The sequence below is a fragment of the Macrobrachium nipponense genome, chromosome 25 (genome assembly GCF_015104395.2).
Source record: "Macrobrachium nipponense isolate FS-2020 chromosome 25, ASM1510439v2, whole genome shotgun sequence".
Lineage (NCBI taxonomy): Eukaryota > Metazoa > Arthropoda > Malacostraca > Decapoda > Palaemonidae > Macrobrachium > Macrobrachium nipponense.
The window spans coordinates 10,234,762-10,247,909 of NC_087214.1; the positions used below are offsets into that span (position 1 = coordinate 10,234,762).

Sequence of the window (13,148 nt, forward strand, 5' to 3'; positions counted from 1 at the left end):
TTTCCCTCTTCCTGTTCGAAAACCGTTTTGCCATTCACCCCAGCTTTGGTTCAACATATCCTCTCAATCTAGTTTCAAGTATTCTTTCATATACTTTAAAAGCATGTGACATTAGGGATATTCCTCTATAATTGCTGCAATTTGTCTTGTCACCTTTCTTATAGATTGGGCATATTAGATCTCTTCTCCAGTCTTCAGGTGGCATTTGCCCATTCCAGAGTATGTCGATTAGCTCTAGTAGCCAGATGACTCCATCCTCCCCCATGTTTTTTAAGGAGCTCTGCAGGTATTGTATCCACTCCAGGGGCCTTAAACCATTTCTCATCCTCTTGAGAGCATTTTTTAACTCCAGTTGTTATGTCAGGTTTCTGCATCCCCAACCACATCAAAATTCTACATGCTCTCAAGGTCATTGTTTCCGTTGTTTAGTAGTGTTTCAAAGTGATGTTTCCATCCTAATTCAATTTCTCGGGGTTCGGTTAAAATTGTCCCATCCATAGGGTCTTTGATTACATAAGTGGGTGGTTGGCTTCCCTCTCTATAGTTTTTGGCAGTGCTATATATGAGTTTTCTGGTACCTTGGAGATCATTTCCCAGATCTACTCCTATTCTTTTCCCATGTGTTTCTCTTTTTGTTTGAGCTTTTATTCTTTCTGTTTCTCTCGACGCTTCTTTATAGTTATTGTGATCTTCCAAATTCAAAGTTTTCATCCATTTTCTGAAGAGTTTCATTTTGTTTGCAACAGCGCCTTTAGTGTGGGGGTCCACCAAGCAGTTTGTTTTTTCCTCCTACCTCGAACTCTTTTCTTTTGCACTGTATTATTAGCAGCACCCACTACAGCCATTCTAAAGTGTCTCCATTTTTCATTTGGGTCATTGCTATCCTGTTGCATTTGTTTAGCTCTACTTATTTCGTTTTGATATCTAACTAAGCACTCCTCTTCTCTCATATTCTCTAAAATAAATCTTTCTCTCACTTGGCTTTTAATTGGTTTGGGTTTTGTCATCTTTAATTTAATTAAGAGAAGCCTGTGATCTGAATCGAATGACACAGAGGGGATGCTTTTTACATCTCTGACCATATTTTTGTTATTTGTTATTGCCATATCAATCATTGATTTTTCAGTATATGCTCCTAAAGCCGAGTTCCATCGGTACCACGTCCACTTGTGCTGTCTCTATGATTATAGAAAGAGTTCATAATGGACATCTGGTTTAGTATGCAAAAATCAATTATGTTTTCTCCTTCTCTATTTCTGTCTCCAATGCTAAATGGTCCTAATATGCTCTCAATACGCCTGTCCTGTCTTGCCCAATATGTCCATTCATATCTCCAATTATTATGTATTCTCTACATATGGGACAGAATCTTTTACTTCTGTAGATGTCTGTAGAATTCTTCCTTTTCTTCTTGAGGGCGGCCCTGCTGTGGTCATACACCTGAATTATGCTGGCTTGAAATGTTCCTGAACTTTAAGGAAATGCTAATAATCCTATCACATTTGAATTGTTCTAGATGACTAATTTTTCCAGCTATCTCTTCCACTCATCAATAAAAAACCTACTCCGTGTCGTGCGGTTCTTCCACCTTTGTAAAATACTTGGTAATTGTTATGCAATAATTTTGTTCCTTCTCCTGGTAAAACGGGTTTCACACAGCCCAAAATGTCTATTTTTCTTTCCTCCATCATCATGATTACTTCCTCCTCCTTACCTCTCAAAGTACTTAGATTAATTGTTCCTATCTCAAAGATTTATTTCCCTGTCCATGTCCAATAACATTCCGAGTCAGGATGTGCCCGGGCATCCTTTGATCAATGGGTCTGTCCTGAAGTAAGTCGTGCGGTTCATGAGCAATTTATAGCAGCTCACCGGCTTGCTAGGCCTGTCGTGAGCCCTCAGAGCTGTTAATTTGTACCATCCATAAGCCTATTGCTTCCTAAAAGGTCACAGAGGTTCCAACATAACCCCCAAGCAGTCTTATGGTAGGTTTAAGCCACTGCACCTCTACAAGGTTACACAGCTCCTTATCCCAATGTATGCTGGCCTTGGGTCCGCAGTGGTATGTATATATATAATATATATATATATATATATAATATATATATATATATATATATATATATATATATATATAGATATAAACAAATCCAGTTTTTTATTAATCTATATATATATATATATATAATGTATATATATATATATATATATATATATATATATATAGATAGATAGATAGATAGATAGATAGATATAACAAATAGTCGATCCTAGTTTTTATCAATCAATCATGAGTATTCGAAACAAAATGTCTTCCAGTCAATGGGATTAGACAGACCCCAAAACTAACAAACTATCTAGAAATATAAAAGCAACATACAGAGGTTTAAGTTTGATTTACGAAAACTAGATAAACACTAAACAGTCTGGCGCATATCTACCACATTAACTACTTTCCCTACACATCGAAAAAAAGAGCTGATTATGCAACACAGTTAGGTCATTAAAGTCTCCAGCCTGTTGGTTTTATAACTCGAAACGAGTGAACGGGTTTGGGATCACACGGGCTCTTCGATTTAAGATGACAGTACCACATTTTTACAAAATGATAATTCAGGGTTAAATGGTACCTAGTAACAGGCAACAGAATCAAGGAAAATAACCACAGAAAAGAAATAAATTAGGCGCATTGCAAATGGCCACAATGGATGTGGGAACATTGGTAGAAAGGATGAAAAAGTAGACCAATTGTGGAGATGGCTACAACAAATATGGACATTACCACGTCTCAAAGTTTTAACGTTTTTTTTTAATTAAACGGAATTATATGTTCCCAAGAAGTTGGAGACACAGATGGATAATTTTGCCAGTGTTTTTTTGAAGGTCATGACAGCGAGATGCGAAATACAAAGCTATTTTGATAATATATAACAGAACAGACCTTCAGATTGTACAAACTTTCATACTTGATTCCCTTATCTCTGCCGAAATGACAGTTGTGCAAAGGAGCTTCTGGTCGACTACTAGTGATTTAAGATTTCATTTAATTAACCCTAGTACGAGTTTACTTTTCTTCCCTTCTTTTTTAATAGCAACCCTTGCTACTTTTGTTCCCTTCTTTTCATACACCAACACTAGTACGAGCTACTTTCTTCCCTTCTTTTTTAATAGCAACCCGTAGGAGCTACTTTAGTTCCCTTCTTTTCTTACAACAACAACTAGTTACGAGTTAACTTTCTTCCCTTGCTTTTTTAATAGCAACCTTGTTATGGAAGCTACTTTTGTTCCCCCCTTTTTTTTTTTTTCTTTTTTTCTTACAACCAACCCATAGTACGAGCTATCTTTTCCTTCCCTTCTTTTTTTAATAGCAACCCTTGGAGCTACTTTTGTTCCCATCTTTTCTTACACCAATACTAGTACGAGTTACTTTCTTCCCTTCTTTTTTAATAGCAACCCTAGGAGCTACTTTTGTTCCCTTCTTTTCTTACACCATCCCTAGTACGAGCTACTTTCTTCCAATTCTTTTTTAATAGCAACCCTTGTAGGAGCTACTTTTGTTCCCTTCTTTTCTTACACCAACCCTAGTACGAGCTACTTTAGTCCCATTCTTTTTTAATAGCAACCCTTGTAGGAGCTACTTTTGTTCCCTTCTTTTCTTACACCAACCCTAGTACGAGTTACTTTCTTTCCCTTCTTTTTAATAGCAACCCTTGTAGGAGCTACTTTTGTTCCCTTCTTTTCTTACACCAACCCTAGTACGAGTTACTTTCTTCCCTTCTTTTTTAATAGCAACCCTTGTAGGAGCTACTTTTGTTCCCTTCTTTTCTTACACCAACCCTAGTACGAGCTACTTTAGTCCCATTCTTTTATAATAGCAACCCTTGCAGGAGCTACTTTTGTTCCCTTCTTTTCTTACACCAACCCTAGTACGAGTTACTTTCTTCCCTTCTTTTTTAATAGCAACCCGTAGGAGCTACTTTTGTTCCCTTCTTTTCTTACACCAACCCTTGTACGAGCTACTTTAGTCCCATTCTTTTTTAATAGCAACCCTTGATGGAGCTACTTTTGTTCCCTTCTTTTCTTACACCAACCCTTGTACAGCTACTTTTGTTCCCTTCTTTTTTTAACGAACCCTTGCAGGAGCTACCTTTTGGTTCCCTTCTTTTCACGACCAAACCCTAGTACGAGTTACTTTCTTCCCTTCTTTTTTAATAGCAACCCTTGTAGGAGCTACTTTTGTTCCCTTCTTTTCTTACACCAACCCTAGTACGAGTTACTTTCTTCCCTTCTTTTTTAATAGCAACCCTTGTAGGAGCTACTTTTGTTCCCTTCTTTTCTTACACCAACCCTAGTACGAGTTACTTTCTTCCCTTCTTTTTTAATAGCAACCCTTGTAGGAGCTACTTTTGTTACCTTCTTTTCTTACACCAACACTAGAACGAGTTACTTTCTTCCCTTCTTTTTTAATAGCAACCCTTGTAGGAGCTACTTTTGTTCCCTTCTTTTCTTACATCAACACTAGAACGAGTTACTTTCTTCCCTGGCCCTTGTTTTTAATAGCTTCCAACCCTTGGTAGGAGCTACTTTTGTTCCCTTCTTTTCTTACACCAACCCTAGTACGAGTTAGTTTCTTCCCTTCTTTTTTAATAGCAACCCTGTAGGAGCTACTTTTGTTACCTTCTTTTCTTACACCAACACTATAACGAGTTACTTTCTTCCCTTCTTTTTTGTCTTTTTTCATATTTCAACCCTGTAGGAGCTACTTTTGTTCCCTTCTTTTCTTACACCAACCCTAGTACGAGCTACTTTAGTCCCATTCTTTTTTAATAGCAACCCTTGTAGGAGCTACTTTTGTTCCCTTCTTTTCTTACACCAACCCTAGTACGAGCTACTTTAGTTCCATTCTTTTTTAATAGCAACCCTTGTAGGAGCTACTTTTGTTCCCTTCTTTTCTTACACCAACCCTAGTACGAGTTACTTTCTTCCCTTCTTTTTTAATAGCAACCCTTGGAGCTACTTTTGTTCCCTTCTTTTCTTACACAACCACTTTAGTTCCCAGCTTACTTTTACGTCCCATTCTTTTTTTAATAAGCCAACCCTTGTAGAAGCTTACTTTTGTTCCTTCTTTTCTTACACCAACCCTTTAGTACCCTATTCTTTTTTAACTTTAGTCCCAATACCCTTTTCTTACCACACCACTAGTACGAGCTACTTAGTCCCATTCCTTTTCTTACACCAACCCTTTAGTTACCCGAGATTACTTTTAGTCCCATTACTTTTCTACCCAACCCTAAGTAACGGAGCTTACTTTTCAGTTCCCATTCTTTTTTCTTAGAACAACCCTTCGTAAGGGAGCTACTTTTAGTTTCCATTCTTTTCTTACACCACCCAGGTTACCCGAGCACTTTATCCCCTTTTTCTTTTCTTACACCCAACCCTTAGTACGAGCTACTTTAGTCCCATTCTTTTCGTATACCCAACCCTTGAATATGAGCTACTTTTAAGTTCCCATTACTTGTTTCTTGACAACCAACCCCTTAGTACGAGCTACTTTAGTCCCATTCTTTTTCTAACACCAACCCTATACGAATTACTTTCTCCCTAATCCCTTTTTTATAGCAACCCTTGTAGGGCCTACTTTTGTTCCTTCTTTTCTTACACCAACCCTTAGTACGGCTACTTAGTTCCCATTCTTTTTTTAATTTAGCAACCCTTGTGGAGCCCTTACTTTTTTGTTCCCTTCTTTCTTAACACGCAACCCTAGTACAAGTTACCCTTTCTTCCCTTCTGTATTTAATAGGCACCTTGTAGGAGCTACATTTGTTCCCTTCCTTTTCCTTAGCACCAACCATTGTACAGCTACATTTAGTCCCATTCCTTTTTATAATAGCAACCATTGTAGGCGCTTTACTTTTGTTCCCTTCTTTTTTCTTAACACCAACCCTTGTACGAAAGCCCCACTTTATCCATTCTTTTTTAATAGCAACCCTTGATGGAGCTACTTTTTGTTTCCCTTCTTTTCTTCACCAACCCTTTAGTTACCCGAGTTACATTTTTCTTCCCTTCTTTTTTAATAGGCAACCCTTGGTAAGGCCCTACATTTGTTCCCTTCTTTCTTACACCACCTAGTAGAGTTACTTTCTTCGCTTCCCTTTTTAATAGCACCTTTTTTGTAAGGAGCCTACATTTGTTCAAATCCTTTTAGTAAAAAAAAAAACCCTAGGTACGAGTTGCTTTCTTCCTTCTTTTTAATAGCACCCTTTGGTTAGGGCCTTACATTTTGTTCCCTTCTTTTTCTTACCAACCCTAGTAACAGAGATTTACTTTTCTTCCCGTTCTTTTTTTAATAGCAACCCCGTTGTAGGAGCTACATTTGTTTCCACTTTCTTTTCTTAGCACCAACCCTAGTACTAGCTACTTTAGGTCCCATTCTTTTATTTTCTTTACACCAACCCTAGTAACGAGCGTACTTTAGTTCCCGCTATATTTTTTAAATTAAAAGCATCATTATCAATCCTAAGATCAACAACTAGGCCTAAAGAGAAATTGAAAACCGATTGTTAATAACTGAATCTTTAACCTCCATCCATCAAACGTTCCTTTCAAAATCTACCCAGCCACCATAAATGAAGCTCGCATGAGTAAGAGGTGTTTTAACGCTAAAGGAAAGCTAGGAATGGATATATTTAAGTTAATAATTCTAAAACCAACATATGTGGTTCATCTACAACATTACCTTGACCTTAAGACTCCTTAACTTTGGCCCTTGAAGGTAAATTCCTCCGAGAGTATTTGTCGATGGACCCAGGACCCACTGACCAAACTTCAGGATAAGACTTCTAGTGATGGGTTCGTTTACCTGAAATAAAACAAAAAACTTAATTTTTATCTTATTTATTTTTCATTTTTTAAAAAATTTATTTTCATTTTAAAAAGATTCTTTAAAAAAAAAAAAACAACTCTAATCTTGATTTATTTTTTTTTTAAGTTTAAATTTCAATTCAAATTCAAAAGAGTTTTATTGATATATATCAAATGGTGGTGGATATAGCAGCATGCCTTGCCTATTCCCACCTACAACATTCAAAGATTCCAGGCAAAAACAAATAAAATAAAAACAAATAAATACGTAAATAACCTAAAACAATAAAAACAGTAACTGAAAGCAAATTTTTATTTTTACATGAGAAGAATTTTTAATCCAATTTATACAAAAGCAAATGGTCAAGCTATAATTGCAAATTTTTAAGTACAAATCAAATGTTGCTGTGCAAAGCAAAAATTACAACTAGGCAAAAGTCATACGCAAAAATATAACAAGATAGTGAAACGTTATAACTAAAACAGAAAAGTTTAAGTTAAAAGAAAAGTACAAAAAATCGCAGTTTCTAACAAAATCTTAAAGGACGGAGCAAATGGCTCACAATTAGTTTATTCCCTCAAAATAAATTACGAAATTTCTTTTACAACAATTCTTCAGGGATTAATAACCATATGTCATTTTTTCTATTAAACTAACATAACTTGATTTGTTCACATCATCTACTCTGGAGTTACGAAACACTGATAAGTTTTATTACATTTCCACAACATAATGTTTGTAAGTATTTTTGTTTCCGTAACTCCCAACCAATATTTTCACCTTTAAAGTTTTTCATCATCAATGTATTCCCAAGAATATTTTAATCCCAAACGGTAACCTCATTATTAAAGTGATCCTATGGATAATGCCCTTCCATAATACAATATTTTTGTTTTCGGACACAAACAAATCGTGTTGTGTTGGTTGTGCTCCAAACTGACGCTACCTGACTGTTTAAAATTTGTCGAATTTTCAGCCGCTTCCTCAAAGAAATACCTCTTGATTTTTACCTTTGCCCTTTGTTTATTCTGCTCAGTCATTGTGCTTTCTATATCAATATTATTTTTGTTTATAGCATCCTTTGCCAAACTATCAGCCATATTTCATTCAAATGAATACCAACGTGAGATGGTACCCAGAAAAGCTTGACAAAATAATACCCGTGATCTTCTATGGCATGTACAAGTTCTTTACACTTACTAATTCCCTGTCAACTTTCATCTTGTGTACTACTAAGGTTAAGTCGTCATGAAAGTCACCTATTCCTCAAAAAAAAAATACCTCTTCTAAGGAGAAGGAGAGAGAGAGAGAGAGAGAGAGAGAATGGGTAAAATAACGCGTTTTATCGAGTAACGAGCTACAGAGCATTTATAACAAAATGGAGAGAGAGAGAGAGAGAAAGAGAGAGAGAGAGAGAGTTGGTAAAAATAATTTTTTTCGAGTAGAGCTTGCGAGAGAGAGAGAGAGCTGGTAACTTTAACCTATTTAACTTTTTCGAGGAGATCAGAGAGAAATAAGGAGGGATAGAGAGAGAGAAGGAAGAGAGAGAAGCGAGGTCGAGAGAAGAAATGGTTATAAATTAACCGATTTTTTTTCGAGTAACGAGCTAAAGAGCATTTAAAACAAAAATGAAAAAAGAGAAAATTGGTAAGATTCTCTATTTTCGACTAAGGAGCATATAAGATGAAATAAAAGAGTGAGAAAGTGGTCAAAATTCACTACTTACCGACCAACGCGCTAAAGAGCTTTTAAGCCAAAATGAGGAGGAATTTGGAAATGTTAAGATTCGTTGTAAAAAGCGTTACTTCCCCAAGAAAGCTAAAAGGGGAGTTATGCCACATACATAAATAAATACATACATACACGTGCGCGCACACTGGATGGCTAAAAACTACACATTACATCGTTACATAAAAAGATACTTATTACTTACAAGATAATGCATATATTACGAAACCTCAATATTACATTTATCAGTAATTTTGGTTAAAAAATAATAATCTAAAACCGAGCATTACTTTAGCTATGTATTCCAATTATATTCAATACAAACATTTTTCTCAACCAATAATAATCAAATAGACGATGCCATTGGTATAAAGTGAAGAGACCAGAAAAATTCATAAGAAAACGTAAATAATAAAGTAACTAAAAACCTATGAACGATTCAAGGGGATGACATTCTTCCTTACTAGACCTATGTTCATGTATACGAGTCATTCGACTGTCAATGGTGTCTCATTAAAACTGATAAAATTTTAATTTTATCAGTTTTAATTTCATAAAAAAAACTGCTTAGGGATATAGAATGAAACACAGAGCATGGAGGTGTGAGTATTATTGGTTTTTAGGCCTAATATTCAGTTTGCACAGAAAATGGGACGGATAATGGCTGGGAAAAGTAACAGGTTTTGAATGATATATGTAAATAATACTCACACCTCCATGCTCTGTGTTTCATTCTATATCCCTAAGCAGTTTTTTTATGAAATTAAAACTGATAAAATTAAAATTTCATAAAAAATACGCTAATTATAATGAACTGAAAACCCTTTAACGATAAAAGGCACGATATTAATTCTTGCCAGGCCTGCATCATGTCTCAACATTCTAACATATCAATGTACGTACATCATAGAAAAAACACAATGTTAATAGTTATTTTAATTTTAATGGCAGCTGTAAATATTCCCTTGAACTCTCAAGATATGTTAACAATTATCGGCTATGATGTAGAATTGCTAACATAGGCCTATACCGGTACGACTAAAAAATATTTCATACACCTCTTTTAAACGAGACTTCATAAGTTTCATTAAAAATCTCCTCCTAAGGACTATTTGACCATTTTCTACGACAGCCTAGTCACACTAGATCACATGACAAGGGAAATTGTTATCGATAGTGATTTCCTCAACAAATTCAACAAATCGAGTAGTTATCTTCTCAAGAAGATAATTAATCAATTACCTTAACACCTGCATACCATAGTACTAAGTTCACTGTGCATTACCTATGTCCTCCTAACATATTTGCAATGGCTTTTGCCATATTATCGAAATGTAGATCAATATTGCAATATAATGTATCAAGGAGGATGGTCCCTATCGAAAAACCGAAAAAAAAGTAACAGGAAAAAGTAGCAGGAAGTTATATTAATCTCTCCTATATAGTAACCCCAAGGGTTTTAACCCGGCAGGTATCCACCCGTTGGAGATTAATGTAAAAACAAACAAAACATTGTAGTAATCATAAAGATAATGACACCAACCCCCCCCCCCCCCACCCCCCCCCCCCCAACAAGAAAGTTATTTTTTCCCCTGTAACTATATCACCGGCCACCATAAACAAATATGACTTTTCCTAGCCAAAATTAACCACTTTTTTTCCCTGTGACTTTATTTCCGGTCACCGAATAACCAGGTGAAAGGTTTTTTTGACAGACCTAGATGTCTATAAGGTTATTTAGATTTAACCGAATTGGCTTGAGTCAAGTCGGTTTTCTGAAAGTATGTTCAGATATCTATGGGTCTAAAGATTTTTTAAAGCATTTATAAAGACCGGCTTCAGAGCTCTTAATAGCTAAATGTCGCAGTAACAATGATGCTTTTATTGTCCTTCACAAAAGGAGCCAAACTGCGCCTTTCAAGTCCATAGGACTTATCATTGTGGGAAAGCAATGTTATGGAAGGCAAAAGTTTATCGGTCAAAACTCCCAAAAACAAAAACAAAAAAATACGATTGTACTATGTCATCGTGGCTAACCTTAACACCTCCTCACAAGCTGTTCCTCTCACGTACCCTAATTTACATATATTATTCAAAACCTGTTACTTTTCCCAGCCATTATCCGTCCCATTTTCTGTGCAAACTGAATAGTAGGCCTAAAAACCAATAATACTCACACCTCCATGCTCTGTGTTTCATTCTATATCCCTAAGCATTAAACAAAACTGTATGAAATTAGTCGATATGAGAAATAAAACATTACTTCCAATCAAACATTAGAACCCGAGTCATAAACGCATGTTATAAATATACCATGAAATCCAACGGAATGATCAGAGTACCTTAACTAGGCCTACTCAGCAAGAACAACTTACACATAAAACACTAGAGCAACACAACCCTTATACTTGTGCAATGTTCCTGTCCCCACATCGTAGGTACTAAAAATACGACAATCTGGCAAGGTTTGATAATCAAAATATTCTAAAAATGTCATGCTTAACTGAAACTCGAATTCATTTAGCCATTAAATGGTGCCTGTCTACTAAACTATTTACAGAAACATTCGTCATCTAAGCAAACGCACTTAAATTGAACCTAGAATCCAAATTAGGTATTACAGACTAAAAATCATATGCAAATTACTCTCTCAATGCTGGCTAAAATACATAGGACTTGTTTCACAATTATGTAAAATTTTCAAAAGCCACAATACGAGCCTAATATATTTTCAAAGTTAAAAAAAAAGCTTGAAGAAATCGAAGTATAGTTGTAAAGCCCTCTCTCCAGAGGTGAGGAAATGTTTTTAAGCCGTTTGTTTAGGGCACAAGAAAATCGTTAATTTCTATTTTTCTAAGTAGAAACGCTTTTGGTGGCAAACCCATAATATTTTTCTAAGTAGAAACGCTTTTGGTGGCAAACCCATAATATTTTTCTAAGTAGATACGCTTTTGGTGGCAAAGCCCCAATGGGCGAAAAAACCAAGTCCCATTTAAGAGTGGTCCTAGAGTTTGAACTGCCATTATAATTCTCTGATGTGGATACAACGTCTTGTTTACCTGCAAACAAGAGAGAGAGAGAGAGAGAGAGAGAGAGAGAGAGAGAGAGATCATAACAATGGTGAATGGCTCAACCAGTATAACTGATGTGGATACTAGGCCTAGTTCACCTACAAAAGAGAGAGAGAGAGAGAGAGAGAGAGAGAGAGAGAGAGAAACAATTTTAACACTGCGGGAAAACGTATTAAACCACGTATGAGAACTGTCACGAAAAATTCGAAGATTTTATTCCAAAAAAAATCCCTAACTCGCTAAATACTAACAGGTGATCGTGGCTGCAGCTTCAAGCAGTCACAATCAGTTTTCATTTAAAATAACCTGGCCTATGATCAGTTATGACCTACGAGAATTCAGCGACAGTAACTAGACAATTCATTGACCCTAATCAGTTCGTTAACCGCTTCAACCAAATTTCATTGACCCTAATCAGTTCGTTAACCGCTTCAACCAAAATTCATTGGCCCTACTAACAGTTCATAGACCTTTTCACTCAATTTTAAATGATCCTACTCAGTTCACTGGGCTTCTCACACAATTCGTTGGCCAAGCTCTCAGTTCTTTAATGAATTACACACAATTCATTGGCTATAATTACACGACTCTTATGTCCTTTTAACCCAACAATGTAATTACTCTAACCACATAATTCACAGACATTTCCACAATATTTATTGACATTTTCAAACAAGTGCTTAACCCAAACCACACAAAATTCACTGCCCTTACTTACAATATATCTTGACCCTACCGGCACAAATCACTGACCTTCCCACACAAAATTTATTGACCCTACCCACACAAAAATGGGCAAGGACCTCTATGGCCTGAAGACACTGCTAACCTGCTTGATATTAGACTTTTCACACATAAAAGACAAAGAAACGGACTAGATTTTATGAAATTATACTTCTGGTCATGACTGGAACAGATCACTCTTGATAGGGGCATTCTAAAAAAAAAAAAAAAATAATAAATAAAAAATAAAAAAAAGGAGTCTAGAAGGAAAAAAATAATAAGTTTAGCCTTAAACAAAGCCATTTAATTCATCATTCACTGGTCTTTCAGTCCATAATGTCGTCTTGCACCTTGATGAAGTTATTTCACCAAATCCTGTACCAAGCATACCACAGAAATGGGTGGATGTGACCCAAAAATTTGCCAAATTTGAAAAAAAAAAACTTACAACTTACATTAATGACTGTAGATAATCCTGCCTTGGCATCAGCAATGGAACTGGTTGATCAGAAGCTCTGAACCAAGAATAATTTTTCACCAATATCCAAGAATGCTTTAAAGTGTAGACAACAATGGCTTCTGCAGAAGTGGTATGGTATACCAAAAGATTTTCTGGGACTTCTCTAGACCAATCAGAGACCTCCACCAAACGCATTTTTAGAAGCAGTATCGCCTTCTCTCATTGGCTGTAATCCTCGTTGCTTTGGCTAAGATGCTTGTGAACTATTCCCTCATTGGCTGGAATACTTTAAAAAAAACACGAT

At 35.9% G+C, this 13,148-nt stretch overlaps 1 long non-coding RNA gene across 1 annotated transcript in view; it reads right to left on the reverse strand.

Annotated features, from left to right (window-relative positions):
- The window catches only part of LOC135199287 (uncharacterized), a 17,902-nt gene extending 4,754 nt beyond the window's left edge, over positions 1 to 13,148 (reverse strand). The window contains exon 1 of the long non-coding RNA XR_010311024.1: positions 12,840 to 13,148. This is a non-coding gene — a long non-coding RNA (uncharacterized LOC135199287). The remainder of the gene's footprint in view (positions 1 to 12,839) is intronic.